At 46.8% G+C, this 16,570-nt stretch overlaps 1 long non-coding RNA gene across 1 annotated transcript; it reads right to left on the bottom strand.

Annotated features, from left to right (window-relative positions):
* Window positions 1–62: 62 nt before the first annotated feature.
* LOC132598392 (uncharacterized) lies at window positions 63–14,053 on the bottom strand. The gene is made up of 3 exons (XR_009566525.1): window positions 13,972–14,053; window positions 7,217–7,274; window positions 63–948 (listed from the first exon to the last, which is right to left on the bottom strand). It is a non-coding gene; the product is annotated as an uncharacterized lncRNA (long non-coding RNA).
* Window positions 14,054–16,570: the final 2,517 nt, after the last annotated feature.

The following is a 16,570-nucleotide window of genomic DNA, read 5'->3' as shown; positions in this document are numbered from 1 at the left end:
AGGGGCATGAAACTGCGTTGGGCATACTCACGAATTGAAGAAGTGTTGGTTTGAGTGGAGAGTTAAGTGCAGGGAGCAGGGCTGGCCTAGAGGCCTGGGTCAGTTGGACCTTCTGTGGGAGTGGATCTCAGTTCTCTGGCAAACATTCCAGCCCTGCAGGGGATGGCTTTTGTCATTGTTAACTGGAATCCTCCTTTTGCATGATAAAACATTAACATCCTCCAGAATACAAAAAGATGTGATGGTCATTAGGTTTTCCCATGTCTGACTACCACATTGCTTCATTAAACCAAGAGGCAGCTTAGGGTCACTGCAAACAACGGGGCCCTGGAGCAAGCCTACCTGGGTACAGACTCCAACTCCACGAGACCTTGGGCAAATCACTGTCTTGGTTTTCTCATCTCTAAAATGGTGATACATCTAGGATTAGGACTAACACACGTACAGGGCTTAAAAGAGTGTCTGGTACTCATTAGATATTAGCTATGCGTGTAGATTTCACAGCAACCCTATAAGAAAGATGCTGTTATTATCATCTCTACTTTAAAGGTAAGAAAGTTGAGGCTTGAAAAAGGTTCAGATGGAAGTTGGTAGAGCTGGGATTTGAAGCCAGATCCTGAGTTCTTATCTGTTGTGCTACACAATGTCTGATCTGAACCTGAAAGTCAGGGATACATGCAGGTGATTCTAGGCCGGGGAATCCAATTTCAGGCTGGCAAAGGGTGTACTTGGCCTTCATCAAAGCAGGGCTGGTTTTGGCAGGCCCATCCAGGGAGGCAGGGCTTGGCATCTGAGCCACGACAATTGCTTTTCCAGAAATGGAATAGCTATGGCAGGAGTATAAACTCTGGAGACAGACAGCTGTAGGTGCAGATCCTAGCTCTGACCACCTCCGGGCCGAGTGACCTTGGACGAGGCACAAACATCTCCAAGCCTCGGTTTTCCCACCTGTGAAATGAGACGTCTGGTTAGCCTAAGTGAAAGGAAATTTCCAGCACCAATGTAACCTCTTAAGTAATAAGTGTCCGTGCAGCTAGCTCAGAAAAAGGAAATGATGTCTCCCCGGGACCCGTTGGACTGTGCCCTGTGGCCACCTAAACTTACTGAGACTCAGTTTACTCGCCTAATAAACAGGCAGAATAAATCCAAGTGGGGCTCTGCCTCCCTCTCAGAGTTATCGCGTGTGCCGGGAATGTGGCTTTGGAGCACTGCAGCCGGAGCTTGATTCCTAAATCTGCCCCGAAGATGCCTTTGTGCAAGTCTGAGTCTGAGTCTTCATCTGTAAAATGGGCACGATAATTCCGGTTTTACAGAATTTGATTGAAGAATTATAGGTAACATACATTTAGCATCTCATGCAGAGTAGACACGCAGTTAATAGGAAATAATGATGATAACATCCCAGCTGATAGTCTGGGGTGACTCCTTCAGGCCGGGCACTGTGCCTTCTGAGCTTGTATCATAATTCAGATAAACCACACAAAGGTGCTTTGTAAACTGTAAAGTCCGGTGCACACATATATGGCACCAGAGGAAGGTCATTGGATGACCCCAGGACCTCCTTAGGAGCAGAGAGCCCCCATACATGGAGATGTCACAGTCACCACAAGACGGTGGCGTGCACGCCCCCCACCCTAAAAGTTTTCTTGTGTTAGAATTTGAGACACTCCCAACTCAGCAGAGGCATCGGCCGCTCCAGCAAGGCGGCAATGAAGTGCCCACTGGGTTCTTTTCAAGTTCCAGCGGCATGTAATGACAGCCTTTTCCTCCACTCATAAACCACATATGGAATTAATAGCACCAGCATCAAACCAGACCCGGCTGGGTTTATTCACCAGAAAGAGTGAGATGTTCAGAAACAAGGCCAGGAGAGGCAGAGAAGGCTTTAACAAGCTTCTAGGTGGGATTTTTATTCCCCCTCCTTTTTCACTTTATTGAATCTGGTCCTTGCTGATTTGGTTACAGCCTGTGATTTCGGTTTATGATTCAATAACCCATTTGAAAGCTTGTAAATAGCACGGTTTTGCTATCTGCTCTCTCCTCCCCAAGGGGGTTGCCGCTGAAGATAGAGGGGGAGCCTGCGTGCTGTCGCAGCTGGGTGGGCAGCCATTGGGGGGGTGTTCTGAGGGTGGGACTGCTGAGCAATGTGGACCTGGGGTGGGGTCTTGACCACTGGATGAGATGGAGCCAGCCTCAAGCAACAATTGGATCCCCCAATCCGAATGAGGATTTCTCCCATCCAGACATGACCATGTCTGGGTGTTCCTGATTCTCCCCACCCCAACCAGGGCTGGGGACCCCACTGGCACAAGCCCCAGCTCACCCCTTAGGAAGCCGCGAGTGATCGCAGTGGCTATGGTTCACAGATTCTGTGTCCTCAGAGCCAGATTTCTTGAGAGGGTCATGTACACTCCCTCATCTTGGCATGAATGAGTCCAGCCAAGATGAGTCCCAGGCAAATAACCAATCAATAAGTGATTGTTGATATAACTCACTGATTTGGGGTGGTTTGTTTCACAGCAGTAACTGACTGATACACTATCTGCTGGGGGCTTTTCAACTTTATTAACCAAATGACTAAATGAGTAGATGAATGCTACAGTTCTCTAAATCGTTGGGTCCATGAGTTGGAGAGGTCTTAATGGTGGGATTCTGTGCTTCTGAGTCTCTGTGGTTTAAATTCCTGGAGTAGAAGCTGGGCACGATCTCTCCAGGAGAGCAGCATGATCCGTGCAGAAAGGTCCATGCTGATCTTTGCCCCATCCCACGTTTCCATTTGACCTTGGTGAGAGCATCCCGGTGCCAGGCAGCTGAGTGTAAGGGGAAGTGGAAACAGTTGAACTGGGACACATCTTCATGACTCCTCTGCCCACAGGGAAAAGCCTAAATGCTATGGGAGGACCTCCAGGCTCTGGTTTGATCTATCTCCTGGTCTTGTCTCCTGCAGCTACACCACCATAACTGCCTAAGATGGGACACTCAATTCTGCTCAATGGTCTCCAAACACATCATGCTTTTTCATGGATCCCTGCCTTTGCTCCTACCATCTCCTCTGCCCAAAATGCCCTTCCTCCATTTAGCCCCCAATGAACCCCTACTCATACTGCAAAACCCAACCAACATAGCCCTTCTATGAAATTTTCCCCAAACTGAGCTAGAAAGCTCTTCCTTGTGATACTGAAATAATTTAATGGCATGTCAGATCACACCCCATTTCCCCGAGTAGACTGTGAACTCCTCCAGAGCATGCTCAATAACACCAAAGAGGGTAAATGGGTGAGTGAGTGACCGGTGTGGGTACCTTTCCAACAAGGTAGAATGGTTCTGTGCAAATGCCATGGGCACTGCAATCAACAGATCCTGGGTTCAGATGCAGAGGATTGTTACTCCATGAGACTAGGCTAATTCCATTGTTTCATGGGTCTTAGTTTTCCCAGCTATAAAATGGGACCAAGAGTGATCATGGCAGGACATACTATCTCCAGAGAAAAGGCTCCTTCCCTTCTCCCTGCCAAGGGACTCAGTCCTCCTCTTCTGAGGGGAAGGCTGCCTCTTTGGCCTTCTTCCTGGCACCTCTCCCAGGGGTGGGAGGTCTCAGGAGGTTGGGAATCAGGGAGAGGCTGGAGCTCAGGCTTCTCTGAAGGTACTTTTCTCTCCGTAGGGAGTCTCTGTGAGCAGCGTGACACCATCATCATCATCTTCATCATCCACATCAACTCCTATTTATCAGACACCAATGAGGACTTTCCGTTCATTATCTCTCAACAGTCCTGCCGGGTAGAGACTCCTATTATCCCCATTTTAAAATAAAAACACGGAGCCTTGGGGAGGTGCTAGGACCTGGTGAGATGATTTCTCTCCTTCTCATTGTTCTCTTCTTGGTCTGAGGATCTTTTATCTTTGACCTTGTATCTCTGTGCAGTTAGTCGTGGGGAAACCATTGTTTGATTTGGGGCTGATCTCAGTGAGCCTATGGCTTGGGTTTCCTGGGCTCCAGACTCTCTGCTCCCTGGAGACCAAAGGAGAGAGAGTGGGAAGCAGGGTCCAGGAGAGCTCCTAGGGCTTGGAGTAGCCTCAGTGAGGTACTTCTGCATTTGTCAGCACCACCTGATGCGTTCTCCCCAGTTCCCCCTGTTTGACAGACATTCTTCAGTGCCTAGTGTTCGCCAGGCTCTGTGCCAAGAGGAGGAGATGCTGAAACAAATGTCATTGTTATGCCCTCAAGAGCCTACCAGTCTGATGGCTGAGGGAGCCCTGAAGACAAGCTTCTGGAGGCCATTTATCTAAAGGCTGTAGTTAATGACACTTGGAAGTGAGAAGCCATTAAGGCATCATCTTGGTGTCAACTCCAGTCAATTGCTCATGGCCTCCTCGAAGCTCAAGGGCTTGGAAAGAAAGGATGCTATGATTGATTAGCAATGTCTGCCGTGTGCACGGCTAGGAGAGTTCTGCTCTGTGTGCCAATTACCTGCTACCCCCGGTTGAGCAATGCTACTCTTTGTAGGTGTGACAGCCTGCCCAGTCAGAAAGGTTGAAGGAAGCCATAAACAGGATTTTTGCAATCCTGATCTGAGCACGGTCTACATGCCTTGGAGGAAGGTAGGATTTCTGCTCCTGGGAGAGTCTAGAAGGCTCCCAGAAGTACTGACAAGTGAGCTGAGCTTGACGGATAAGATTTCAGTATCTTATAAGTGATTCCCATTGACATATCCTGAACACTTAGTGTATTCCGTATATTTTTCAGATGGAGAAGATGTCAGGGAGGACCTTTCAGGCAGCAAGGTACAAGGGACATCTTGAATGCAGTGTAGCAAGGGTGACAAGAGAAAGGAGTATGAGGAGAACAGAGCTGGGGGCAGGGGAAGCAGCTCACAAGGGTTCTGGAGTAGAGTTTGGCTTTCATCCCACAGGCCCTAGGAGCAAGGGGGCACCTTGCATTTGAGCACCATTTCTCTGCATGGAGCCACCAGCGAGGGGGCAGCTGCAGGGCTGAGATATCTTCTCCCTGGGTGTTCTCAGCCGGGAGAACAGCGCTCCTGCAGCCATGAGGACACTGCTATTTTAAGCCACCTGCCAACAGCCCGCCTGCCTCCCCCACTGCTGTCTTGACACGCGGCTCCTGGCAGCGAACCCAGTGTCACCCCAGCAGACAGCGCTGGGCGGCTGGATGCAGATGCACACCTGGGCAGGTGACAGCTGTGGGGACCCCAAGCACCTTCCTACCCCTAGCGCCCAGCATCCTTGACCCACTAGCCTGGGGGTGGGGCTGGGGGGAACCCACATCCTGCCCCGCTCAGACAAGGCAGGCAGACCTGGGGGCTAACCTCTGGTCTTACATATGTGGTAAGACGTCTCTCTTCTCAGAGCCTCTGTTTTTCCTCATCTGTAAAATGGGTATAATGATGAAATAATCATGCTGCCTCACAGGATGCCGGGGGAGCTCTTCAGGCGATCAGATATGTAAGGGACCAGCACTGTGCCTGGCACATGTTAGGAGGTGAGAGCATCTGTACCAACCACCAGCACGCTCCCCCCACTTACCCTGCCTTATTCCTCCCAACCTGACATTATGTTGGATATTCCTTGGACTGTGACAGCAGAGACTCTGGATCCTTAGCGTCTAACAGTGCCTGACACTATAGGAGGTGCTCGTAAGTAGATCATGAATGAAAAGAATGGTCCTTGTTATATAGTTTCACCTCTCTAAGACTTCGTTTCTCATCTGTAAAGCCTTCATTCATCCATTCATTCACCCATGAGTCACTGAGCTCCTACTATGCCCCAAGCACTGTGCGAGGCTCTAAGAACCAAAACTGTGCAAACGTGAATGGCCCACAATGTCCAGACTGGGTCTGTTTTCATCCGATTAAGGATTAAATTACTAATTCTAAAAGTGGACAAAATTAGAGATTATTTGACCTCCAAACAGGTGGATCTATACCCAGTCTCATCACCATTCATAAAACAAGAGCCAGCCTTGTTGCCATGGCCAGCCATCGCCAGATCTAGTTGGGGAAGAAGGGGGGATAAAGGAGTATGGTGGTCCCTAGTCCAAGCAGCATGAAGGGAGCATTTGGTGGTGGAGAGCCACGTGTGGTCCCAGTGCCCGTGGTTCCTTGAGAAGCCAGGGTCCACCTGGCCAGTTGGGAGAAGGTCATCAATTCCACCAGTAGGTTCCTGAACGTGTCACCCCTTGGCAGGGAGCAGTGTGTGTGTCCAGATCCTCAGAGACTGGTTGGCCCTGGCTCAGGTACCAACCTAACCCTGCCCAATTATATCTCTCAAAGCCAACTGCACTCTGCCATTGCAAATATAACATATGCATCCAAAATTCAACCTTGTCTGTGACAACCCATTTTCACCTATAATGGATCAGAGCTTGCTCCCTGCCACCAACCTAGGTTCAAATCCTGGCTTTGCTCCCTACCGACTGTGTGACCTCAGGCAAATTGCTTAGCCTCTCTGTTCTTGCTTCATCTGTAAAACAGGGATAATAATAGCATCTACCTTATTGGGTTATTAGGAGGAGAAAATGAGTTGATACATGTAAAGCACTTAGAATAGTACTTGGTACTGTAGACAGTGGGTAAGAATTTGCCATTTTTGACGATCATTATCATTTGAGTCATAGACTTCTGGCATTATTTAATGAAGAGCCCAGTCTGGAGATCAACACGGGTATAAGTCTTTTTGCAAAAGTTGGGGCAGTGGGATGAGAGGTCCTGATTCCCAGAAGAGATTGTGCTGGAGGCTCCCTCTTGGTACTTAACTCTTCACTCCCCTGTAACAGCATCAGACACCACACCTTGGCCATGGACTCATGTGGGCAACACTTGCTTCCTCTCTTCTAGACACTGAACATGCCACGTAATTTTCTCTGGCTAATGGACTATTAGCAGACATGATGCAGGCAGAGGCTGGAAATGTGCTTGCCCTTCTATGTATTGCTGACAGCTACTGAAATGTGGAGGCCATTCTTTACACAGCATTATCATGGTAATAGCTAACTGATACATCTGACAAGGCATTGCCAGCAAAGGATTCTGGTGATGATTATAAGAAAGAATGCATGCAAAGTGTTTAGTATAACGGTAGATACATAGTAAACCTTCAACTAACCTTAACTATTTTCATCACATTCTCATCATCTTCATCAGTAGACCCTCTCCCCACAGCTAGAGCCAAGGTTCCCTTCCCCTAACTCGAGGTCACGTACCTTTCAAGGACCTAGCACGCATCTCCACCTGCTTCCCAACTGGCCTCTCCTTGATGTTCTGAAGAAATGAGAAAGAAGTGTTAAATTTGTTCTTGGCTACTTTTCCTTGCAACTCCCAGAGGCCCTGCTTACAAACTGAATCAGTTATCAGCTAGTTAGGCTGGCGGTCCCTGGAGGTGCCGCTTGAATACAGATAGGGACCCATGCATTATTCAGTGCGAAGACGGGGAGAAATGAGCAATGCGTCCAAAGCCAGAACAGCAGTGGCAGTAAGGGAATAATTAGCGAGCTGTCACTTGTCCCTGTCACTGTTTCCTCCCTTAACACATGAGGGAAAATAAAAAAATTTTTTAAATAATTTTTTTTTAAAGGGAGAAGAAAAAAGACAGGGAAGATCATCTTGCTTCTCGAGGCAGCTGGTAGGTTAAAATGTGACACTAAAGGAGCTTGAAGCAAGGGCTCGGGTTCAGCTCACAAAAGCCGTGGCCTGAGGACCTCCCCCCAATATTTTATCGAACTCCCCTTTCTGCTTGATGATTCATGAGTGCTGCCCCAGCCTTCCAGTCAGATTTGCTGCACGTTTCCATAGCACTGGGAATTAATTTCTCCCGTCTAAGGAAGAGGTGGTGGTGCTGGGAGGGGGCAGGGGGTGGGGAGGAGACGTGAGGGGCAGAGCCACCCAGGCCTGCAAAGGTTTGAGGTGACCTTCCACGAGGACACTGGGATGAGGTTGACAAGACCTGCGCTTGGCTCGTTTGGGGACTGTGAATTTGATTATTCATGAGTTTACGCTCACAGAAAGAAATCATTTTGTTGCGTGATTCCTCATCGTTTCTTGTGGAAGCTATTTTTATTGATCTATTAATGTCTTGTTAGAATTTGTTTTTTTTTTTTTTTTTTGGTGGTGTGTGCCGGTTGGTTTGCCACTCGTGGTGTTGAGCCAGACGAGTAAGGGTCTGAAATGTGTTGATGGCGAGGCCGTTTTCTCAACGCCTTCCCCTGCCTTTTCCCTTGGAAGAATAGCAGAAAGGGTGGGGCGGGGTGGGGGGTGTTGTGTCACAAATATTTGCTTGTTTGATTCATGCCTCTGCTTCCCGTTAGAAATGAGCTGGTTATCTTTGAGTAGGATCGTTGCTTTCTGCAGTTTGGAGTGTGTGAAACTCAAGAGGATGGAATGGAAATTCTTTGAATAAGTGGAGCCAGAAAGAGGTCGTAGGAGGAAGCAGGGCTTGAGAAAGGGTATAAGGCTAGATGATACTGAGGGACTTTCCAAAATTAGGACCCAGTAGGAGGCAAGGTTGTCCTTGTAGGACTCCCAACTATTAAGTCACCCTTCCTCATAAAAATCTCAGCTTCCTTACTGTGTAATGGGGGACACTCGGGGATGGAAGATTTGGTCCTGAAAGCCCAGAGAAAAATGAAATTCTTTCATGAAGCCACTACCCCAGATTTAGTAAGTCCATGGCGTGTGTACCTCTCCTCCTTTACCCAGTGCCCAGGGCAGACATTGCTAATCAATCCTAGAACACTCGACCCAGGGCAGCCATCTAAGTACCCCAGGCAGTCACTTAGCATGCAGTCAGAGTTACCACTGGAACTGGAGCCATGAGAACTTTTATCAACATGCCTGGGTGTGGGAAAGGGTGGATCCTTAAGGGAGGAAGGCAGAATGTCAAAAGGAATGGAGTTAAGCCTTGCTCAAAAAGATCATGAATTCTGGATTAGAGAAACGAGAGTGTGAACCCCAGTGGGAACTTAGTAGCTGTGTGATCTCAGGCACATTTCTCCAGGACCAGGGCCTCAGTTTTGATATCCAGGAAATGGGTATAATACTAACTCATTGAGCAGGATCCAATGAGATGCATGCCAAACACAGAGCTCTGTGCCATACAAGCTCCCTCAACCCGTCTCACCCTTTCAGACTCTAGACTCCTTTGCACATGTCATTCCTGCAGCCTGGAGCATTCCTTCTTCCCTTGCTAACACCTACCCAGGCCGAATGCCGCCTCCCCCTTGGGGCTTTCAGGAGCGAACCATCTCAAGTCCATGCAGGGTAAATTACACCCCCTCCATTCACACATCCTCTACCATATTTTTACATTTGCTGTGCATGTTCAGAAATGAATGACCAATTTAATCTGTTCTCTCCCTTTCTTACTAGATTGGAGGTCCAGGGGATAGGTTGGGAGATTTCGTCACCTCTCTGTTCCCAGCAGCCAACATAGAGGTTGACAGCTGGAAGAGATCCAGTAAAGGTTTATGAATGAAGGAAGGAATGATTTGCTATGTGTCTCTGGGCAACCTCAGCCCCTCTCTGGGCCTGATGTCTGGCATTCAGCCCAAGCTTAGACTTAGAGGTGACCTGGCTGTGTGTAGGGGGTTCCAGAGCCCTGGGGGCACAGGCGGGGGATGCCATACTGGTCACCCTCCTCATTGGCTCTGTCACCAGCTCTCAGCGTCTCGAAGCTGATGCTGAGCAGGAAGGTGGGGACAAATTGACACAGGAGAGTTATAGACCATTGGTTAAACTTTTCTTGATTTTAATTCTGCAGTTGTCTTTTAATATTTTGTAGCCAATGAATTTGCTGGGGCGGGAGGAGTAGTCTCAAATATTTTTGTGAATCCTTGAAAAGTGTTAGGAAAGAGGTCATGCATTAGAGAAGATGTGTGCGCTGTCTCCCTCTTTGTACCTTCTCTCTGTGCTTCTCCTTCTCTCTGCCTCTCTCTGTCACTGTCTCCTATTTCTGTCTTACTGTCTGTGTCTATTTGTCCATCTACACACGCACGCACACACACACACACATTGAGACTTTAAAAGTGAATGATGTACATGACTTTGCTCCCGACACTGTCCCTTCTCGACAACTTTCTCCATCCTCCCTAAAGTGGCATACATCCATCGGGATCCTGCCTCCCCACCTTCCATCTTCCCTTCCTTCCCTTTGCTTTTCCACCCACTGGGCTCAGTAAAGGAGAGAATTCCCCCCGAGTACCAAGATCTGCTTCAGTCTTAGCATGTGGCCAAGACAAACACCCTCGTCAGAAGGAGCCGGGGAGGGAGAAAGAGGCAGATCCAGCCAGAGCCGTCGTCAAGAAGAAAGAAGCGAGGAGCTGGCAGCCAGTAGGCCGAGAGCTTGGCTGTAACTGGCAGAGCCTCGGGACAAAGGATTCAGTAGCTGGGGAGCGCAGCCCTCCCCACAGAACCTGGCCAGACCAGGGATGCGGCACAGAATTGGCTGGTTCTCCTACAGGGTATTGGTCCCTGGGGCCACCACGTCTCCCGTTCGGTTGGTATTTACCAGGAACACCCTGCTTCCTGTGGGGAACACTCTGCCTCCCCTTGTGTAGGATGACTCCATGTGGTTCCATGACTTACTTGATCCTTTTAAATACATTCTAATAAACATTTTTTATTCAGATGTAACTTAATTATCATAAAGGGTCCCAATATGAAGTGAAGAACTCAGTTAAGTTTTGCATGGGCATACCCACCACCCAGGTCAAGATGTAGCCCATTTCCAGACCCCCAGGCAGCACCCTCGTGTCCCTCCCTGTTAACACCTGCCCTGACATAACCACTATCCTGACCTCTATCACTTCTCACCTGCCTCTGAATGTCGTATGAATAGATTTATCCAGTGTACACTCCTTGGTATCACACTTTCCCCTAATGTTATGTCTTCATCTTGTTGTTTCATGAATCAGTAGTTTATACTTTTTACTGTTGAGTAGTATTCCATTGAATGAATATATCACAATTTATATCTCCATTCCACTACTGATGGGCATTTGAGTTGTCCAAATAAAGAGCTGCTATAAAATTCTATCTTGTGTCTTCGGTGGTTACAAGAATTTTTTTTTTCCTGTAGTTTATATATCCAAGACTGGAATTGCTGGGCCAAAGTATAGCACATGAGCATATAGCATAAATGTGTGTTTAGCTCTGGTAGGTGGTGCCGTATGTTTTGTGAGGATATATATAGATCGATCATCTATCTGTCTATCTGTCTATCTGTCTATCTATCTATCTATCTATCTATCTATCTATCTATCTGTCTATATCTATCTATCTATCTGTCTATCTATCTATCTATCTATCTATCTATCTGTCTATCTATCTATCTATCTATCTGTCTATCTATCTGTCTATCTATCTGTCTATCTGTCTATCTATCTATCTATCTATCTATCTATCTGTCTATCTATCTGTCTATCTATCTGTCTATCTGTCTATCTATCTATCTATCTATCTATCTATCTGTCTATATCTATCTATCTATCTGTCTATCTATCTATCTATCTATCTATCTATCTATCTATCTGTCTATCTATCTATCTATCTATCTGTCTATCTATCTATCTATCTATCTGTCTGTCTATATCTGCAGTGACTCCAGGCATATTTTATTGCTTAGAGTGAGAATATATTTTTAAAAGTGATTCTATCTAAAATTAAGTTAAAGAAAACCATGAAGTCTATAATAGTACTGGCGACAAGGTAACAGTGGGATGTGACAAAGACCATGGAGGCAGCGTGCCCAGTGGCTGATATTCAGGGGCCTCTGGAGTCCCGACTCATTTATTCAACATGATATTCAACTCATTATTCAACACATACTTTATTGTTGTAGTTCTCTTATCTGTAAAACAGGGGCGATGAAATACCCGCTCCTGGGGTTTAGTGAGGATTAAATGAGTTGGTGGATGTAAAGCCCTTAGAACAGCACAAGGCACAGAGTCAGTGCAAAATAATGTGAGCTATTATTGTGGTCGCTGCTTTCTGAACACCTACTACGTTCCAGACAATAAGAACTCTGTGGATGTCATCTCGCTGAATCCATATAAGCATCCTGTGCATTTGGGGGATGGGTGCTTTGTTTTCATACCCATTTTACAGATGAGGAAACTTGAACTCAGAGAGGCTGAGTCCCCTGCCTGAGGTCACACAGCTCGTGAACAGTAGAGTGAGAACTCAGGTCTATGTGGTTCCAATGCCCATATTCTCCTTATTACCCCTGGAAGAGAGTCACTTCTTGGTCATCAGCAAAGCAATCAACTTGTGCAATGTTTTATCATCAGGGATTGATCACACGTAATTAAAAATCCAAATATAAATCTCACTATCGTGGTAGGGAATTACTTTTTCCTCATGTAAAAAAAGTCAGAAGAATGGTGTCCATGATGCCGTGAGAGATCCAGGCTCTTTCTAGCTGTTGTGCTACCACCTTTAAAGTGTGACCTGCATCCTAATGTTCTCAAAATGACTGTTGGAGCTCCAGCCATCACACCCTCCATCCAGACTAGAAGAAAGGGGGAGTCCGATGATGAAGAGACAAGCGATAGCTCAGATTGCCTTCTTTACAAAGGGAGATTTTCTGGAAGATACACCCAACAACAATTTCTTCTACTTACAAGTTTTTAGACAGAAGTTGTCACATGGCCATCCTACATGCAAGTAAGGTGGAAAAATGTAGTTTTTTAATTGGGAAAATTATTACTCATCCTCTGAAAAATAAATGTTCTCTAGATAGAACAGGTAAATAGATATGTATGGCCAACAGTATCCCAAAGCACAAATATTAACCCAGGGATCCAGGGTTCTTGTTTGATTAGGCGTAGAAAAGGATAGTAACTATAAAGTCACAATAACTCCTATGGTCCTGTGTGTGTGTATATATAATAGAGATATACAATAGATATTATATAAATATTGAACTATTATGTACATACATTCAATTATTATTCAAAATATAAATGTTAGAAGCCCAGGGAAAAGGAGTTACAGATTGAAGATCACAGAGTAAATAAATAAGCAGCAACCCCAGGAATTGGGTCTCTGTCTCTGGACTCCAAGTCCAGTGCTCTTTCAAGTATCTCAGGCTGTTTTTTTCCCCCCAGACTTGGTACTTTCCTTCCACTTCTATCCCAGTTTTTGACCTTGCATGCAATGTAATCATTAGTGTAGATGACCAAATAGTTCTGGTTTTCCTCCCTTCCAGAATACTCAGTGTTGAACTTTCTGCATCCCTGCACTGGGGTAAGGACATGTGAATAGTTCTGGCCAGTGAACTAGGGGGAAGAATGGATGGGTATCAATTCTGGGTGATATAATAACCAATGCAGGACCTTTCACAGCTCACTTTTCCCTCTGGCCCTCTGACCAGCAACTTTTGAGAAGGTAACTTCCCATTAGCCTGGGTGCCCAAATGGCTGTGAGGAGCAGAGCTTCTTGCCAACTTGAGATGAACACAGTATGAGTGAGAAACAAACCTTTGCTGTTTCAAGCCACTGAGAGCTGGAGGTTGCTTGTTACTGCAGTGTAACATCTTTTCTTTGAATGGTACACATAAGCTTCACGTTTCTTTTACTGAATTTCAGATTAAGTTACCCAAACTGGGGTCGTGGTGCTGCTGAGAACTTCTTCAGCTGTGCTTCTCATGGGCAAGTAGGAACCAAAGCACCATACAAAATTGGAATAAGAGGGTTTCAAGTTCTGGTTCCCGTTACAGTAGCCACTAGCCACATGTGACTACTCTGATTCAAATGAATTACAATTAAATAAAATTAAAATTCAGTTCTTCCTTTACATGAGCCACAATTTCAAAGCTAATGGCTACCATGTTGGGTAACACTGATATAGAATATTTCCATTGTTGTAGAAAGTTCTCATGGACAGTACGGGGCTAAAGTCTTAGAAGTTGAATCCATCTTAGAGCTGAGAAATAGTGGAGTCTTAGAAAGGTGGGATACGTCACCTCAGAATGTTGGCATCTTAGTACGATGGACTCCCAAGATAGTCTTGGTCAGGAAGTGGAACAGCACTTCTCCCATCACCTTGAAATGACAAACGTTACCATTAAATCATGGCTACCTACAAGGTGGGGATTGGGGGTCACAGAAGTATCCAAACCTGGAGAAAGAGGCAAGCAAGTGGCAGAGCATCTCACCTTTGGACCCATCAGGATCAGCCTCCATCCATGTTAACTAGAGGACCTGGTGCCCAGCGTTGGTCAGGAAACCCTTAACAGGCTTTGAAGGAGCAATGCAGGAGGAAGAGAGTTTCTCATGTGAGTGAGGTCAAGGGCAAGATAACTAACAGAAGACCCTGCAGCCAGCCGATCACTGGGTGACCGTCACTGGATGACCTCAAGAGAGTTACTCAACCACCATGAGCCTTGATTGCCTCATCTGTAAAATGGCAATAATAGCTTGTATTTATAGAGCCCTTATTCCTGCCAGGCGACTTGCCAAGGATGTCATACGCTTCATCTCCTTTTTTATCCTCACAATAAACTCAGAAAGCAGTTCTAAAATTACTTTTCTCCCTGTCTCTCTCCCACCCCCCGCCTTTTTTTTAACGATTGGCCCTGTCTCCCCACGTGGAATGTGAACTGCTAGAAGGCAGTTCGTCTTTTAATCCAGAGCACCTGGTAGAGAGCAGATAATAACGGTTTCTCTTTCTCACTTTTGGGGAGAACGTGAAGGTGAGTCATTTCCCGCTTGCAAGGCAGATAGTTTTACTTCTCCCTGGTTATTTCCAATTCATGTCTCCTTTAGGGAACATGGGAAGATTACTTGAGGATGGGTATGGTCATACAAGCAGATGGAACGTGTGTGACCTCCGGGCAGGAGAAATTAAGAGCTAGGCCCAATTATCCATTCTTTTTTTGCCCCACTGCTGGGCACATGTGCTGTGGAGGTACCATAAGATTGAAGGTCCCTGGATTATTGACTTGCTGTGTAAAGGACAGCTCCTGGAGAGACACCCGAGCTCACCATGGACTTTGTGAGAACAAGAAGTAGGCATTAGGGACTTCCCTGGTGGTGCAGTGGTTAAGAATGTGCCCGCCAATGCAGGGGACACGGGTTTGAGCCCTGGTCCGGGAAGATCCCACATGCTGTAGAGCAACTGAGCCCGTGCGCCACGACTACTGAAGCCTGTGCACCCTAGAGCCCATGCTCCTCAACAAGAGAAGCCACCGCAGTGAGAAGCTCGCGCACCGCAACGAAGAGTAGCCCCCGCTCACCGCAACTAGAGAAAGCCCACGCACAGCAACAAAGACCCAACACAGCCCAAAATAAATAAATACATTTTTTTTAAAAAAGAAATAATCATTGCTTTGTTAGGTCACTAAGGTTTGGGGGACTTCCTGTTACTGCAGCACAGTCTGACCTATCCTGTCTAATACAACCAACTTTGAATCCCCTTCATCCTCCCTAAGCCCCAGGGTGCTCCCACCTGGCACTTCAAATCTCCAGCATAGGAGGGCTGATGCTTGTGGTCAGTAGAGGGTCCCAGGAGGTCTGGACTGGGCCATCAAGTGTACGTTACAAAGCCTAGGCCCCTGGAAAGGACGCTGACTCTCTTTATCTCCTCATAAGCAGCTAGCTCTTGGACACTTAAACTTGCTGGGTCAAGCACTATTATTTGACTTTTTTGATGCACTTTATGTAGATAACAAGGAAGTTTTCCAGAGACCATGTCTGTTTTTGAAGCTATCTCCTCTCTCCTTGGAATGAAGGAAGACAGTAGAAAGTTTTCTCCAATGGCACGTGTCCTGGGCATGTGCTGGTTCTGTCCCAGCATTCTGCCCTTTCCCTGAAAGCCCTGGGTTCTGTGTGGAGATACACAGGCAGCCATAAGTAGGAGCACGAGCACGTGACCCAGGAGGAGCCTATCAGCACGCCCCTCCTTCTGACCACAGAGATTGACTCAGAGGTGGGCATGGGAACTGAGCTGTTCAATCAGGGTGGATCTCAGGGCTTTGGGGGCAGTGCCCAGACTAAGACACTCCCTCTCCTCCTTGCTGGGTGGGAACACAAGAACATGTGCTTATGGGCCCTGCAAAGAGCCTGGGGGTAACCAGACTGAGAATGAAGTTGACACTGTGGGAAACAGATGACAGAAGATAATGGTGTTCTTCATGGGTGACGTCCTTGAACTGCTGGACCAGATTTCACCGGATAGCTGAAATCTCCAACATTTCTGTTTCATGAACCTAAGACCCTTCATTTTTAAGCTAATTGGAATCAGATTTTCTATTACTCATGACATAAATTGTCCTCATTGGTACACCACTTATACATCAGGGGACTAGACCTCTGTCAGTATCCTAGAGTTAGAGACCCCAGAGACATGAGATTATCCTGTCTGAAGCCAGGAGAGATAAGGGACTCCTCCAAGTTCAATCAGGAAGTCCCAGGAAGTTCCTGGCTCCTGACTGCCCAGAAGGGGAATCGTGCTGGATGTGCGCACATATTTGGAGAGACAGGGAGGGAGGGAGTGGAAAAGAGAGACAGAGAGAGACAGAGAGAGAGGGATGCTCCTTTTGCAGGAGTGAGTGCTGGCTGCCT

Source organism: Globicephala melas, chromosome 13 (genome assembly GCF_963455315.2).
Source record: "Globicephala melas chromosome 13, mGloMel1.2, whole genome shotgun sequence".
Lineage (NCBI taxonomy): Eukaryota > Metazoa > Chordata > Mammalia > Artiodactyla > Delphinidae > Globicephala > Globicephala melas.
This window is presented reverse-complemented; position numbering and strand designations above follow the sequence as displayed.